This window comes from Narcine bancroftii, chromosome 4 (assembly GCF_036971445.1).
Source record: "Narcine bancroftii isolate sNarBan1 chromosome 4, sNarBan1.hap1, whole genome shotgun sequence".
In the NCBI taxonomy this organism is placed as follows: Eukaryota; Metazoa; Chordata; class Chondrichthyes; order Torpediniformes; family Narcinidae; genus Narcine; species Narcine bancroftii.
The window spans coordinates 251,799,308-251,814,442 of record NC_091472.1 but is presented as its reverse complement, the minus strand read 5'-3'; the positions used below and the strand labels follow the sequence as shown (position 1 = coordinate 251,814,442).

The following is a 15,135-nucleotide window of genomic DNA, read 5'->3' as shown; positions in this document are numbered from 1 at the left end:
CACAATGTGCAGCTTTACAGTCGGGCATTGTGGCCACCTGAAAGTGGCTAAAGGTAGGAGGAAATAGGTGGAGAAGGGAGGGAGGGAACAGCAGCTAGCAAGGGTAGGAGGAATGGCTGGGTGAATAGAGAGGGAAGGGTGGTGGAGAACTGGAAGGGGAGTAAGGGTAAGTGTTGGGGGGGGGGGGGGTGGGGAAGAGCAGGTCAGCAGAAACAGGAAAAGTTGATATTAATGCTATCTAGTTGGAGAATGCCCAGACAGAAAAATCTGGTGTTGGTTCTCCAATTTATGGGTGGTCTTGGTGGGATAGTACTATGGGCCATGGACAGACATGTGAGTATGGGAGTGTGACACAGAACTGAAATGGTTGGCTACTGGGTGGTCTGTGTCTCTCGTGTGGATGGAGCGAAGGTGCTCAGTGAAGCGATCTCCCAATCATCGCCCAGTCCCTCTGATGAAAAGGGAACATGGGATGCAGTAAATCAGCCCTGTGGATACACAAGTGGAGTGTTGCTTCATTTGAAAGGCCTGTTTTGGGCCCCAGACTGTGGTGAGGGAGAAGGTGTGGGTGCAAGTGAGGCCATAGGAGAAGGTCCCCGGGAACATTTCATGTCAGTTTTCAAATGTGCTTAAAGCAAAATAAATGGGCATTTTTTTTTTTGGTAAGACTGATTTCCTCTTTTTGTAAAAGAGAATGTGAATTAATTGCAAAATACTCATAATTTCATGAAATTTTCTCAAAATAATTGTCCTCTGCTTGTACTGAAGTGGTATTACCATTACCTTCAATGGCTGTTTTGGACAAAATTTGCTGTCCTGACAAAATAGGGGCAATATATTGGTCAAAGAAAACTAACTGAAAACATTTTCCTTCATATAGAAAACACATTGTGAATCTTTTCCTCCAGTTATAATTGGATCATTGAACATCTTGAAATGGCTTGTGTCATCATTTTCATAAATGATTGAGAAGCATTTTGTACTATATCTAACATTCACAATTTGATCAAGTCATAAAAAATTATTAGGGTTCATTACATGGTATGCTTTTATTTTTATGCTTTCCAATACAAGAGAAAACTATAGCATATCCATATTCATCTCTGAATATGAGATAGTGATTTAGCTTTAGGGAAGGCTATATTTTGAAATTGCCACTGTTGAAGATGTATGATCACATAAGTACAATCTGTAGCCCCTTGTCCACTGGCACCTTGTTCCAACAATTAACGGAGTATTAACTAGGACAGGGTCCATTGGAAAAAGAAAACAGTCAGCACGCTACTGTCAAATTACATCATTTCAAGTTGGGATTGACGCCCCTACGCCTACTTGTATTCCTGGCATCAGCTGACGTCAGTGTGCTGATTATACTAGTGGAAATAGGACAGCAGAAAGTCACTCGTTTCCGATCGAAGGTAGACTCTCCGATCCCCGGAGATTAGTTGTGTTCAGTGGTAAAGCAGTCAGTGTCCCGGTTAAGGGTAGCCCAGTGGAAACAGCACAAACGGCTTCCTATCCCAGGACACTGGGATGCCAGTGGAAAAGGGGCTTGTGATTTTGGAGTCACTGGAGTTGAAGTTTAAGAAAAAAGCAATCCAATCACACTGCTTGTGTATTGGGTGTAAGAGTTAATGGTATCTTTTTGAATTATTCTCCATTGATTATAAAGTAAACTGCAGCCTTATTATGAATATTTTCTCTTCTCATTTTTTTCAGTTTTGAGAGTTGATAAATATGTCATCTGTTTTTCACAGAGCTGGCACAAAGGTAATGAATAAAATTTTTACATACTGTCCAGGTGTGGCGCTGAATTTGACTTCTTGAAGTACAAATCCTCTAACTGAATCAGAAAGAGATTTTATTTTTTTTCTCAAATTTTCAGTGATAATATTAAGTTCAGTTTGTTTATGATGTAGAATTGATTGCGTCTCTAGAACACTGCTCGAATTGCTTAATTTTGGCAAATTTATTAATTGATAAAGAAACATTGTTGATGTAAGATTGAGTTGCTGATGAGCATTGTGTTTTTAAAAGTTGCTGTTCGCTGCCCAACGAATCCTGCTGTGGATTTAGAGAATTGAGTTAGCGTTGTACAAATGGACCACTTTATTTTGTAGCAAGCTGACTTTGTTGACAAGAGTGGCCGAAGGTCTGACAATTTGTCTGTTTTATAATCTCCTTTAGTCAGCGGGTGAAAGATTTGTAACTTTGATTCTCCTGCCCCTGTAGAGATGATTGGTTTTTCATGCCCATCTGCCTCCATTTAATAAACATGAACATGTAAACAAAACAATTGTGTGTGCATATGGAATCCAAATAGCACAGATCATAAAAAGAAAAATTGTATCGGTGTTTTGCTTCAGCTTCTTGCTCTGGGAGTTATTTTAGAACTAGTTAGACAATCTTGGCCATTTATATGGATTTGTGTCACCTTGTCATTCTTTGCTTGTCAAGGCAAAAAGATACAAAAAATTCTTTCATCATAAAATCTTTAAGTGGAGTTTTTTTGAGCATGATCAAGTTCACTTGATCCTTGGCTGATTCCTTTCAGCAAATCAACTCTGTGGTCTCTTGTTTTTTTTTAAAAAGTGCCACTTCATATAAAAAGTGACTGCGAGTATTTGGGTTTGAGAATATTGTTTGATCTTCCATTTTGTGTAATTAGAAGGGAAACTGCAAATTATGGAGTTTGTATCTTCTGGGAGCTGCATTGTGTGACACAAACCATTTTTGGGCCATGTGGTTAAAACTGAAGTGGAAAATTAAAGGGCTTTGTTTGGAGGCACCTGCATTTAGGAAGTTTGAGAAAGTGAATAATCTTTCTGTTGGATGAACTATAGCTTGCATATTTTTTTAAGACACAACTTATTGATGATGAGGAAATGTATTCCTGAAGTCAGACTGGACTAAAGTGAAACCTTTTCAGAAAAAGAGAGTGATTAAAGTCTAATGGCTTTAAGAAAGAAAAATGGCAAAAATGCAGGATTTGACTTTCAAACACGAGAGAAATATTATTGCATTAATTTGCTGATACTATTGGATTTCTTCAACGATTAAAGTACACGGAGGTTGTTCTAAAAATGGGACAAAGCCATAATTACTCCAATAGAAACCTGTTTCGCCCAAGGAAATGTATTAATAAAAAATAAATAAGAAATTGGTGGATTTTATTCTAAAGCTAGGCCAGTTTGTTCAAAGGTTTTAAGTTTGATCCATGGATAATAATACCTAAAATAGTGGCTAGGTGTGTAACTGAGTTGAGGAAGTTATCACAAGACTCTAATTACAATTACATTCTTTCAAATTCTTTGGTTTAGAGACAGGTTAGTGTGCAGAATTAATAATGACTGGATTCAAAGAATGCACAGAGAATTACTATGGCTGGACAGCAAAAACATGTAGAACTTAAAAGGAGATGGGCTGTTACACATCACAATATGCCTGGTGGACAAACAGCAAAGCATAGTGTTCCAAAGCAAACTGAACATGTAAATGAAGGATATTACCAATGTGGGGGAAACATATGTTGCCTGAATACTGGTTTAAAGGATCATATCACCAAAGCTTGGAGATGGAAGCAAAATGTTTAGAAAACAAAAGTTAAAAAATTAAAGCAAGGCACTCAAACTTTCTCAGGTCTCTCCCAGTTTTACCAGGTAAAGGAAACAAATGAAGACTAGTCTAGAGGAAGTTAAGAAAGCCAGATTTAACAAAAGTCAAATGTCCTTTAAACTTGGCACTGAGTGTCATGTTGGTGATACAACCCAACAAAAAAATGCAGCTGAGTGGTTGGAGCAAATTTAAACCCGTGAAAGGCTGCTGAATCTGAGAACCTTTATAAGATGGAAGTATTGTCACAGCTGGAGTTGTTGAAAAGATGATTAAATATTAAAAAGATGGATTAAAACGTCACATGAGAAGTTGTTGCATGTTCTGGACCAAACCTGTTAGGAGGGAGATTGAACAGAATTCCCTTGGATTAGAGGAACATTCATCATGAAGATGGGTGAGGCTGGAACATTATAGCAGGTGCTAAGAAGGCATGGATCTAAAATGAGCTAGGCAAGTTGAATGCCACCCAAGTCAAAATTCATGTTGATTCTAATGCAACGCCAGGGGTCTTCCAGCCTAGAGTAGTGAAGTCAAAATCAAGGCTAGAATTGACATGCTTTTGGAGAAGAAATAATTGAACCTGTTAAGTAGTCTGAATGGGCACTACTGTATGCACACCACTGTGCATGTGTTAAAGCATAATGAATCAATTAGATCAGTGGTTCTCAACCTTTTTCTTTCCACTCGTCTACCATCTTAAGTTATCCTTTACTAACCACAAAGCATCTATGATATCCTATGCCATAGGTGCTCGGTAGTCAGTTAGAGATTACTTCAGGTGGTACGTGAGTGGGGAAAAAAAAGGTTGATTAGATTCATGGAGATGGCAAGTGTACTTTTAGATTTGTACGAAACTAGATTTATTTGCAGTTTAGTCTGGAGGGCAGCAGCCCATCAAGTTGGACATGCAATGACTTAACACTCAAGTTATTATTTTCCTGCCACCCTCTCCCACAAAAAAAAGATCCCCCTAGCAATGTACCAGCTATTTTTTAGGGAACTAAGGAAGGGCTGCTGTATAATCTGGTAGTGGGAGCCTCAAAAGATGAGCAAATGTAGAATTTGGAAGCAGTATTCTTCTTCTTCTTCTTCTTTGGCTTGGCTTCGCGGATGAAGATTTATGGAGGGGGTAAAAAGTCCACGTCAGCTGCAGGCTCGTTTGTGGCTGACAAGTCCGATGCGGGACAGGCAGACATGATTGCAGCGGTTGCAAGGGAAAATTGGTTGGTTGGGGTTGGGTGTTGGGTTTTTCCTCCTTTGCCTTTTGTCAGTGAGGTGGGCTCTGCGGTCTTCTTCAAAGGAGGTTGCTGCCCGCCAAACTGTGAGGCGCCAAGATGCACGGTTTGAGGCGTTATCAGCCCACTGGCGGTGGTCAATGTGGCAGGCACCAAGAGATTTCTTTAGGCAGTCCTTGTACCTTTTCTTTGGTGCACCTCTGTCACGGTGGCCAGTGGAGAGCTCGCCATATAACACGATCTTGGGAAGGCGATGGTCCTCCATTCTGGAGACGTGACCCATCCAGCGCAGCTGGATCTTCAGCAGCGTGGACTCGATGCTGTCGACCTCTGCCATCTCGAGTACTTCGACGTTAGGGGTGTAAGCGCTCCAATGGATGTTGAGGATGGAGCGGAGACAACGCTGGTGGAAGCATTCTAGGAGCCGTAGGTGGTGCCGGTAGAGGACCCATGATTCGGAGCCGAACAGGAGTGTGGGTATGACAACGGCTCTGTATACGCTTATCTTTGTGAGGTTTTTCAGTTGGTTGTTTTTCCAGACTCTTTTGTGTAGTCTTCCAAAGGCGCTATTTGCCTTGGCGAGTCTGTTGTCTATCTCATTGTCGATCCTTGCATCTGATGAAATGGTGCAGCCGAGATAGCAGGTTGGAATAATAGGTGTACTTGGAAATATCCATTTGAATAGAAGATTAAAGCTATTACCAATGTTCCTAGCTTAACTGATCAGAAGGAATATTTGGGGTTGTTGTATATTGCAATGAATTCATTTAAAAAAATAAGGTTTATAACTACACTGCTTTAATTTCTGGTAGATGTGGACAGAAGCTCAAGAAGAGTCATTAAACAGGAAGGTTTGCAGACGCTGTGATTGTCGAGCAGTGCACAAAAGTGCTGGAGAAACTCAGCAGGTTACGCAGTGTCTTTCGGAAGCTAAGTGTTACAATCAGCATTTTGGGCCTAAACCCATCGTGTGAGCAAATCACAGTCAAGCATCTGAATAAAAAGGTAGGGGGAGGATGGGAGAGGAGAGAAGAAGGGGCAAGGGAAGAGTAAAGGTGGATATAGGTAAGAGGGTGGAAGAGAAAAAAGCTGAGATTTGAAAGGGGAATGGGTTAGCTGTCTGAGTGGAGAGGGAAGGGAAGGCAGTGCAAAGCTTGAGGAAAGTAGAAAGAATGATAGGGAGAGGGAAGGGAAGGCAGTGCAAAGCTTGAGGAAAGTAGAAAGAATGATAGGGAGAGGGAAAGAGGGACAGAGAAGTGGCCTATTGGAAACTGGAGAAGTCGATGCTGATGTCATCTGGTGAGAGAGAATTTTAGATGTTGTTCCTCCAACAGTGTTGGTACCATGGGGCAATTACAAGGATGAGTGGATGATGGAGCAGTCCATGTGGAATGCCAAGAAAGGAAAACAAGATACATTGTCTGGTTTTCCTTGAGATTGTGGGTGAAGAAATGAGAGCATGGGATGGGGTATTCTTTTTCTCATTAATAGAAAGAGGTAAACTGTCATTGATTTGCATTGGACTAAAACATTTGCATAAACTAAAACATTATGAATCATCAGTTGTTTCTAGTGCATCGGTATTTGTTTCTCAGATGATTGCTAGTGGAGAACAAGTATTCTTCAGTATTCACTCAGGAAACAGGCACAGAGTTGTGAGAAGTAAGAAAATCAAGCAGTGAGTGAGGTCATGGAACCTACATAGTTTAAAAAGGAGGAATGCTTCCTGTCTTAAGTCAATAAGGGTGGACAAATCCATAGGGTTTGACAAGATATTCCCTTCGACCTTGAGGGAGGCTTGTGTAGAAATTGCAGGGGCTCTGATGTGGTGCCAGAGGATTGGAGGGTAACTCACATTGTTCCATTATTTATAAAAGGCTCCAAAAATAACCCTGGAAATTATAGGCCAGTGAGCCTGATGTTAGTAGTAGGTAAATTTTTGGAAGATGTTCTGAGGGATTGGATATTCAATTATTTGGATAGCGAGAAACTGATTAGGGATCATCAACATGGGTTTGTGCATGGTTGGCCATGTTTAACCAATCTTGTAGAGTTTTTTGAGGAGGTTACCAGGAAAGTTGATGAAGGAAAGGGTGTGGCTGTTTCCACGTGGACTTTAGTAAGGCCTTTGACAAGGTCTCAAAAGGGAGGTTAGTCTGGAAGGTTCATACACTAGGTATTTATGGTGAAGTAGTGAACCGGATTTAGCAATGGTTAGAAGGGAGAAGGCAGAGAGTGGTGGTAATGATGGCTTCTCAAAGTGGAGGGTTGTGACTAGTGATGTGCCTCAGGGATCAGTTCTGTGACCATTGTTGTTTATCACCTATATCAATGATCTGGAAGATAATTTGCAGATGACACTGATTGGAGGCAATGTGGGCAGCAAAGAAGGTTTTCAAAGCTTGCAAAGGGATCTGAACCAGCTGGAAAAATGGGTTGAAAAATGCACTATAGAATTTATGGCAGATAAGTGTGAGGTTTTGCATTTTGGAAGGACAAACCAAGAAAGAACATGGTAAATGGTAGGGCACTGAGGAATGCAGAAGAACAGTAGGACCTGGGAATACAGGTACATAATTCCCTGAAAGTGGCATCATGGGTGGCTAGGGTTGTAGAGAGAGCTTTTGCCATATTGGTCTTCAGAAATTAATATATTGATTATAGGAGCAGGGATGTTATGATAAAGTTGTAAAGACATTGGTCGCCCAACTACAGGAAAGATAGCAATAAAAGAGAAAAAGTGTAGAGAAGATTATTTACTAGGACATTGACAGGACTTCAGGATCTGAGTTACAGGGAAAGGTTAAACAAGTTAGGACTTTTTTCTCTGGAGTGTGGAAGAATGAGGGGAGATTTGATCGAGATATTTAAAACTATGAGGGGGATAGAGAGTAAATGTAGGTAGGCTTTTTCAACTGAGGGTAGGTGAGATACAAACCAGAGGACATGAGTTAAGAGTGAAAGGGGAAAGGTTTAGGGGGAACGTCTTCACCAGAGAGTGATGGGAATGGGCAATGAGCTGCCAACTGAAGTGGTAAATGCGGGCTCAATTTTACCACTTAAGAAGAATTTGGACCGGCACATTGATGGGATAGGTATGGAGACCTATGGATTGGGTTCAGATCAATGGGACTAGTAAAAAAAAATGTTTTGGCACAGAAAAGGGGCCTGTTTCTGGGCTGTAGTGTTCTATGGTTCTAAGACTCAAAGTCGCCTTCCCATCTTTTCATTTAATGCAATCCTTTCTGTTTAAAAAAAATTGCTGCTTCTCCCTTTACATGTGTGCTGACCAAATGTCTCATAATTGGACATTTCCTTCTTTAGTGTACTTTCAGATTCTGTCCTAGTTTCACAGGAGAAATTGATTTACTACATAGAATTATAAATTGGCTGAGGCTGGCTGTGGAAGAATGAATCTCTGTGCTCTGAGCAACCATAACAAACTCTTTATATTACTGGTCCTATTGAGAATGATTTACATTACAAGTTTTCCTGCGAAGGTTCCATTTGTTTCCATGTCTTTGATTTTGTGCATTTCTCACTTGTGAAAATGTACATTTATCTACTTTGATAAATCTTGCTCCGTTTTGAAGTTTGACTTCTGAATTGCTGTAAAACCAGAGTAACTCGTAACCATTATCCTTTAATTTCCAGATGTTTCTTGTCCAGAAAGTACTGAGAACAGACCAGGCCTTGGAAGTTCCATTACCAGTATAGAGATTGATACCTGGGCTAAATTTTGTGAAAGCACTTGATGTCTGGCTTGAAACAAGTAACTAGCTGTTTGTTTGCTACAAATGTGCTCTTTATAACAAGCATAGATAGGGAGCCACCCTCAAATGTGTCCCAGAGAGCCCAAGGGTGCATATTGCCAATTCAGAGAGAACTAGACCTTTCACATTGAGTAAAAGCACAATAGTTGTCATCCAGATTTCGGGATCCACCTACCTTTGGAGTTTGAATTGAATAGCTGCAATAATTTTTTTTTAGTATATTTATTTTTGAGGTTAAGAGTTAACATTTTATACCCATCTGTAAATGCCCTTGGAGCGATGGCAGATCATTAGGACTGGAAATCACTGCTGTTTCCAAGGCATGCTCCAATAGAAGAGCCATCTGATGTCTTCTTTGGATTTTACTCTTCCTTGCCATTTCCTCTATCAATATCTGCAGTGATGCCAGGTGATAGGTGATACAACGCAGTTTGCAGCTCACTCTTTACCAATTTGATCATCCAGAAGTCATTTTACGTTTGGCACCTTGAGTTCTTTTCTGAGCAATATCAACTTCATCATCAGTTGTGATGTCTCAATTATTCAAAAGAAATAATCTTGTGTGGCAGCCTGTCAGCGCGGTGATCAAGCCGGCACATTGCGCGGTGCACGGTTGAAAGCTGGACCAGTATAAGACCAGATCCCTAAAATTGCACTGGCAAACTGCCCAGTTAACAAATCAATAACAGGCTGGGGAAGAAGGGTATTCACATGCAAGAATGTTCCCACCTGCTATTGTTATTCATGCGGCTGATGTCAGCCAAACAAAATTGGGAGCTGTTTAAAAGGATCCTTTCCAACCTCAATAAATCTCAGAGCTTAACCACTCACACTCTGGGATGTGTGTTTCCTTGTAGTAGTTGATCATTTATAAACATTTCCTTGTCTAAAAGGTGTTTTGGGACAATGAAGTATTGTGCAGTGTAGATATTGATACAATATAGGAAAATCAAGCAATTTGCAGATGAGAATGCGATGACAATCAGATTTTAATGATGTGGATGAGACAGAGGTTCTCAGTTCACTGCAGGCTTTTTACATAGTAAAGAGGAGCTGTCATCAAGCCAGCTTTGATTGTTTACACTGAACCAAATAATGCTGGGCCAGTGTGTAATTTTTCACAGTTCCGGGAGCAAAGAAAGCGGGACGTATAACACAACAGGGTTGGCGTCAGCATCTAGCATGTTGTATAACATAGCGTATTTGACGGCACATAAGATCCACTTATATGTGAAGTGGAAATTAGGGTGATGATGGTGAATAATCCCAACAGTGATGATCGTCGCTGCATGGCTCACTAACATCACTGGCATCTATCGTTGGGGGCTGGTAGCGGGCCGTCAGAATACTCTCATGGTGGCCTGCTGTCAGTCTCCACACTGGTCATTGTTGTGTTGAGAAAATGTCAGGTTCGAGAGAGACCGAGTCTGGACACAAGGGTTTGCTATCAAATGTTACTTTTGTTAACACAACTATTAATTAAAATCATGGCAGGAATAAAACACATGTGCACAATTTATATAAAAAAAGTGCAGGAAAATAGGCACACAATTTAATAAAACATAAATACACAATTTATAAAAGAACATGGGAAAATCATAATGGGAAACAAATGGGAGAACGTTAAAGAGTACATGCCCATTACAATATTTCACTGTGTAGCTGGTATTTACATCCAAATTTTTGCAAGTTAATTGAAAATTTCATGGGAATCCAATGAGTACGCTTATGGAAACAAAACATGATATAGCAAATGGGAATTAACAATGGATACCAGAAAATAGGAACTGCATATGCTTTTCACTTTTTAATGCAAATTAATTTGATGGTGGAATCCACATGAAGATTCAATGATACATTACCACTATCAGAAAGGAGAAATGAAAATGCATTCTAAAAATTAAACTATTCAATTTGACCAAAAGTAGCTTTAACATAGGAAGTGATACAATATTGTACTTTACAAAATCATTGAATATGGGACTAGTGCAGGAAATTAGCACCAAAGTATTGGCAACCACAGCTGCTTTGAAGGGTGAAGAAGGCAAAAAGGGCTAAATAGCTGACTCGGATTTTATTGTACATGTCTTACAGTGAATTTGCAAAATTATGTCCCCTTGTGAGATAAAGAAGTGGGGATTCTTCTATATTTCATATAGATCTATTTATCTTTATCAGTGGTTTCAAACTTTTTCTTTCCACTCACATACCACTTTAAGTAATCCCTATGCCATTGGTGTTCTTTGATTAGTAAGGGATTACTTAAGGTGGTATGTGAGTGGGAAGGGAAGTTGAGAATCACTGCTGTAGACCCAATTCTTAATGAAATATTTTGCTTGAAAAAAATTGTCATTGACCCATTTCCTTTGGAGTTCTGAAACCATGCACATAATGAGTCAATGAGGTACAATTAAAACAGTGATTTTCAAACTTTTTCTTTCCACTCACATATCACCTTAAGCAATCTCTTACTAATCACAGACCACCTGTGGCATAAGAAACACTTGGTGGTATGTGACTGGAAAGAAAAGGCTTGAAATCCACTGATCTATCGGAATTTGATCGATAGCAATACTACAGCTCAGCTTCAATGAAGTACTCACCTTATCTGCAACCCTTCCAAGTGACGTCTACAGTACTGACCTGGCATGGAGCAGTGTCTGAAGCTATCACCATGAAGTTGGGGTGTTCTTATATGGCCATGGGTATCCCGTCAAAAGCAGTACACCTACACATCCTTTCCTGTCTTGGTCCCCGACGGCGGATTGCCCTTTTCATATAAATGTTGATTTGGTCCTGTGACTACCTCTGCTGCTGGCGTGACTGGAATGACGCGCTCCCCACCCCATTCCGAGTTCCTACCTTTTACACAGAAAGTGTAGCGCAATCGATGTTGCCAAAGTATCTCTTCCAGAGGAACCCAACACCTATGGCTAATTTGACAACAATAACAGCAAAGAGCCACACTCCCCTCACCCACATCCCCTGATGATCCCATCCTGTCTGTACCTGAGGTTGATGTTGAGTGCTGCCATCTGGAGAGTGAATCAGAGGAAAGTATCTGGGCGGATGGGGTACCTGGCCGAATGTTAAAAATCTGTGTCGATCAACTTACCAAGATATTCAAGGATATCTTCAATATCTCACTCCAGCAGGGTGTGGTACCCACCTGCCTCAAACAGGCATCAATCATACCAAGAAGAGTGCAGTAACCTTCCTTAATGACTATCAACCAATAGAATTTAAATCAACAGTGTTGAAGTGATTTGAAAGGCTGGTGATTAAGCAGATCAGCTCGTGTCTGAGGGGTGACCTTGATATGTTCCACTTCGCCTATTGTAGTAACCAGTTCATGGTGGATGCCATCTCATTAGCTCTTCACAAGGCCTTGGAACACCTGGACAGCAAAAATTTATGTATCAGGATGCCCTTTATCGGCTACAATTCAGCATTTAACATCATTATCTCCTTAAAACTGATCAGCAAACTCCAAGACCTGGGAGCTAACACCCCACTGTGTAATTGGATCATGAATTTCCTCGCCTTCAGACCACGATCAGAGAAGATTGGTAAGAACTTCTCCACAATCTCCATCAGTACTGGAGCACCATAGGGCTGTGCTCTTAGCCCCCTGCTTTACTTAATTTACACCTTTGACTGTGTGCTTCGGCACAACATTAACACCATCTACAAATTTTCCAATGATACTGTGGTAGTGGGCGGTATAAAGGAAGGGGATGAGTTAGCAAACAAGAGAGAGATTGAAAACTTGACTGAATGGTGCACCAACAACAGCCTTGACCTCAATGTCATCAAAACTAAGGATCTGATTGTTGACTTCAGGAAAGGAAAGCCAGAGGTTATACAATCCAGTGATCACTGGGGATCAGAGGTGGAGAGGTTGAGCAAATTAAATTCTGGGGAGAAACTATTTCGGAGGATCTTTCCTGGACCCAACACACAAATGGCATCATGAAGAAAGTACGTCAGTGCCTTTACTTCTTCAGGAGTTTGTGGTTTGCTATGACATCAGAAACTCTTGCAAATTTCTATATAGGTGTGGTGGAATGTGTGCTGACTGGCTGTGTCGTGGTCTGGTCTGGGGACACCAATATTCCTGAGCATAAATCTGTCCAAAAGGTCATAGACAGCCCATGTCAACACAGGCAAAACTCTCCCCAACTACTGAGTACATCTACAGGATATGCGACCGTCATAGATCAGCAGCAATCATTAAAGACCTTCACCACCCAGCACATGCTCTGTCCTCATTGCTGCCATCAGGAAAGAGGTCTAGGTGCCACAAGACTCATACCACCAGGTTCAGGAAAAGCTGCTACCCCTCCACCATCAGACTCCTAAACAACAAACTCAATCAGGGACTCATTTAAGGTCTCTTACTTGTGGTCTTTATTGATTTTCTTTTTGTTCTCTCTGTATTGCACAGTTTGTTTACATTTGTTATCTGTTTACAGTTCTTTGTTTATACGTTTTACACTGTGTACAGTTTATTTTGTGCTCTATAATTCTGCTGCGCCAGCAGGAAAAAGAAATCTCAAGGTTTTGTGTGATGTCATGTATGCATTCTGACAATAAATCTGGAATCTGAATAAAGTCGCAGCATTCATTCATCGAATTTAGCTTGTATGCAAATTTAAGACCATTACTGTGCTTGGCAAAAAAATCCAAACCTTAGCAATGCCATGTGCACTAACTAAGACCTCACTTGAGTGCAGTTTTGGGCCCCTCATTCAAGAAAAGATGTGCTGATGTTGGAGAAAATTCAAAGGAGTTTCACTTGGATGATTCCAGGAATGATAGGGTTATCATATCATGAGAGTTTGACAGCTCTTGGAATTTCGGAGAGGTGGGGGGAGGGGGAATCTCATTAAAACAGTTCAAATGTTGAAAGGCATGGACAGAGTAGATGTAGAAAGGTTGTTTCCCATTGGTGGGAGAGTCCAGGACAAGATGGTACAATATCAGGATTGAAGACCGTCCACTTTGAACAGAGATGTATCGGAATTTCTTTCACCAAAGGGTGGTAAATCTGTGGAATTTGTTGCCACAAATGGTTGTGGAGATCTGGTCATTGGGTGTATTTAAGACAGAAATTGGGCCTCTTTATTATGTTTCTTCCATTTAGTTTTCCCAAGATCAATAAGGATATATCTAATTGAATACCCAAACATATATAGCAAACCTAGTTCCAATTTAGGAATTTTTTTTAAATTAAGAAACTTTGTTTTATCCAGTGTAATCTCACAAAATTATTATTTTTTTGTCCTTCTGTAATTGATCAGTCTTTTTCTCTGTGGAAAATCAAAAATATTTTACTACTTTTGCATATTGAGTTAAAGAAGGTTGTTTAATGTCTTTTGAACAGTTGGCAAGTAAATATGACTTACCAAATGTTAATTTTTTAGAAATTTACAGATTAGAAATTTCTTAAATACCACATTACCAGACTTTCCATTTGTATATCCACCTAGTCTAGTTGACAATATTTTTCAATTGAATCCTTCTCAGAAAAGATTAATTGGAATTCTGGAGGCTAGATTATTGAAATTACATCCAGTAGTACTCGATAAGGTTAAAAAGGCTTTGGAACTGGAACTTGCAAGACCCTTATTGTAGGATCAATGGGACAAGATTTTTAAACTGGTGAATGCATCTTCAATATGTGCCCGACATTGATTATTCCAATTCGAAGTGGTGCATCGTGTTCACATGTCCAAAGATAAGCTGGCTTGTATCTTTCCTAATATTAACCCTACTTGTGACAGATGCAAACCTGATATTACTACATTGACACATATGTTTTGGTCTTGTCCATCCTTAGAAATCTATTGGAAAGAAATTTTTAATATCTTTTCAACTGTGCTTCAGGTGGACCTACGATCCAATCCAATAACTGCTCTTTTTGGGGTTTTTGAACAGACACAGGGAGTTTTTTTTCTGTACCTGTGCAATGGGCTGTGGCCTTCACTAAATTGCTGGCTAGAAGATCCATCGTATTCAAATAGAAAAGACTCTAGACCTCCAACAATGGTTCATTGGTTCTCTCATATCCTGTTTGTTTAGAAAAAATATAATGTATTTGATTCATTGGTGAAATTTGAAGATACATGGTGACCTTTTATGTCTTATTTTCATTTGATGTAAATGTTTTTAATGTGATTAGATGTACGCACTCTTCCAGATGAGATATAGTTTTACATTTGTTTTTTGATTCACGGGATGAAGTAATAGTTACAAAATATATGTAACCCTCAGGATGAGCTGCTTAGATTTTTTTTTTGGGGGGTTAGTTTTTTTTTCATAGAATAGATTCGGTGGGTTTTTTAAAATCTATCCATCTCTATCTATCTATATCTATCTATATCTATCTATATCTATCTATATCTATCTATCTCTATCTATCTATCTCTATCTATCTCTATCTATCTATCTCTATCTATCTATCTATTTCTATCTATCTATCTATCTATCTATCTATCTATCTATCTATC

The 15,135-nt window shown here is 39.8% G+C and overlaps 1 protein-coding gene across 9 annotated transcripts in view; it reads left to right on the top strand.

Moving 5' to 3' along the window:
- gulp1b (GULP PTB domain containing engulfment adaptor 1b) overlaps nucleotides 1–15,135 on the top strand; it is a 355,986-nt gene that overhangs the window by 119,304 nt on the left and 221,547 nt on the right. Inside the window, exon 3 of one of the 9 annotated variants that reach the window (XM_069934737.1) lies at nucleotides 1,720–1,770. The exons of the other annotated variants lie outside the window; for them this stretch is intronic. The gene's annotated coding sequence lies outside the window, so the exon portion shown is untranslated. The remainder of the gene's footprint in view (nucleotides 1–1,719; nucleotides 1,771–15,135) is intronic. 9 annotated transcript variants of the gene reach the window in all.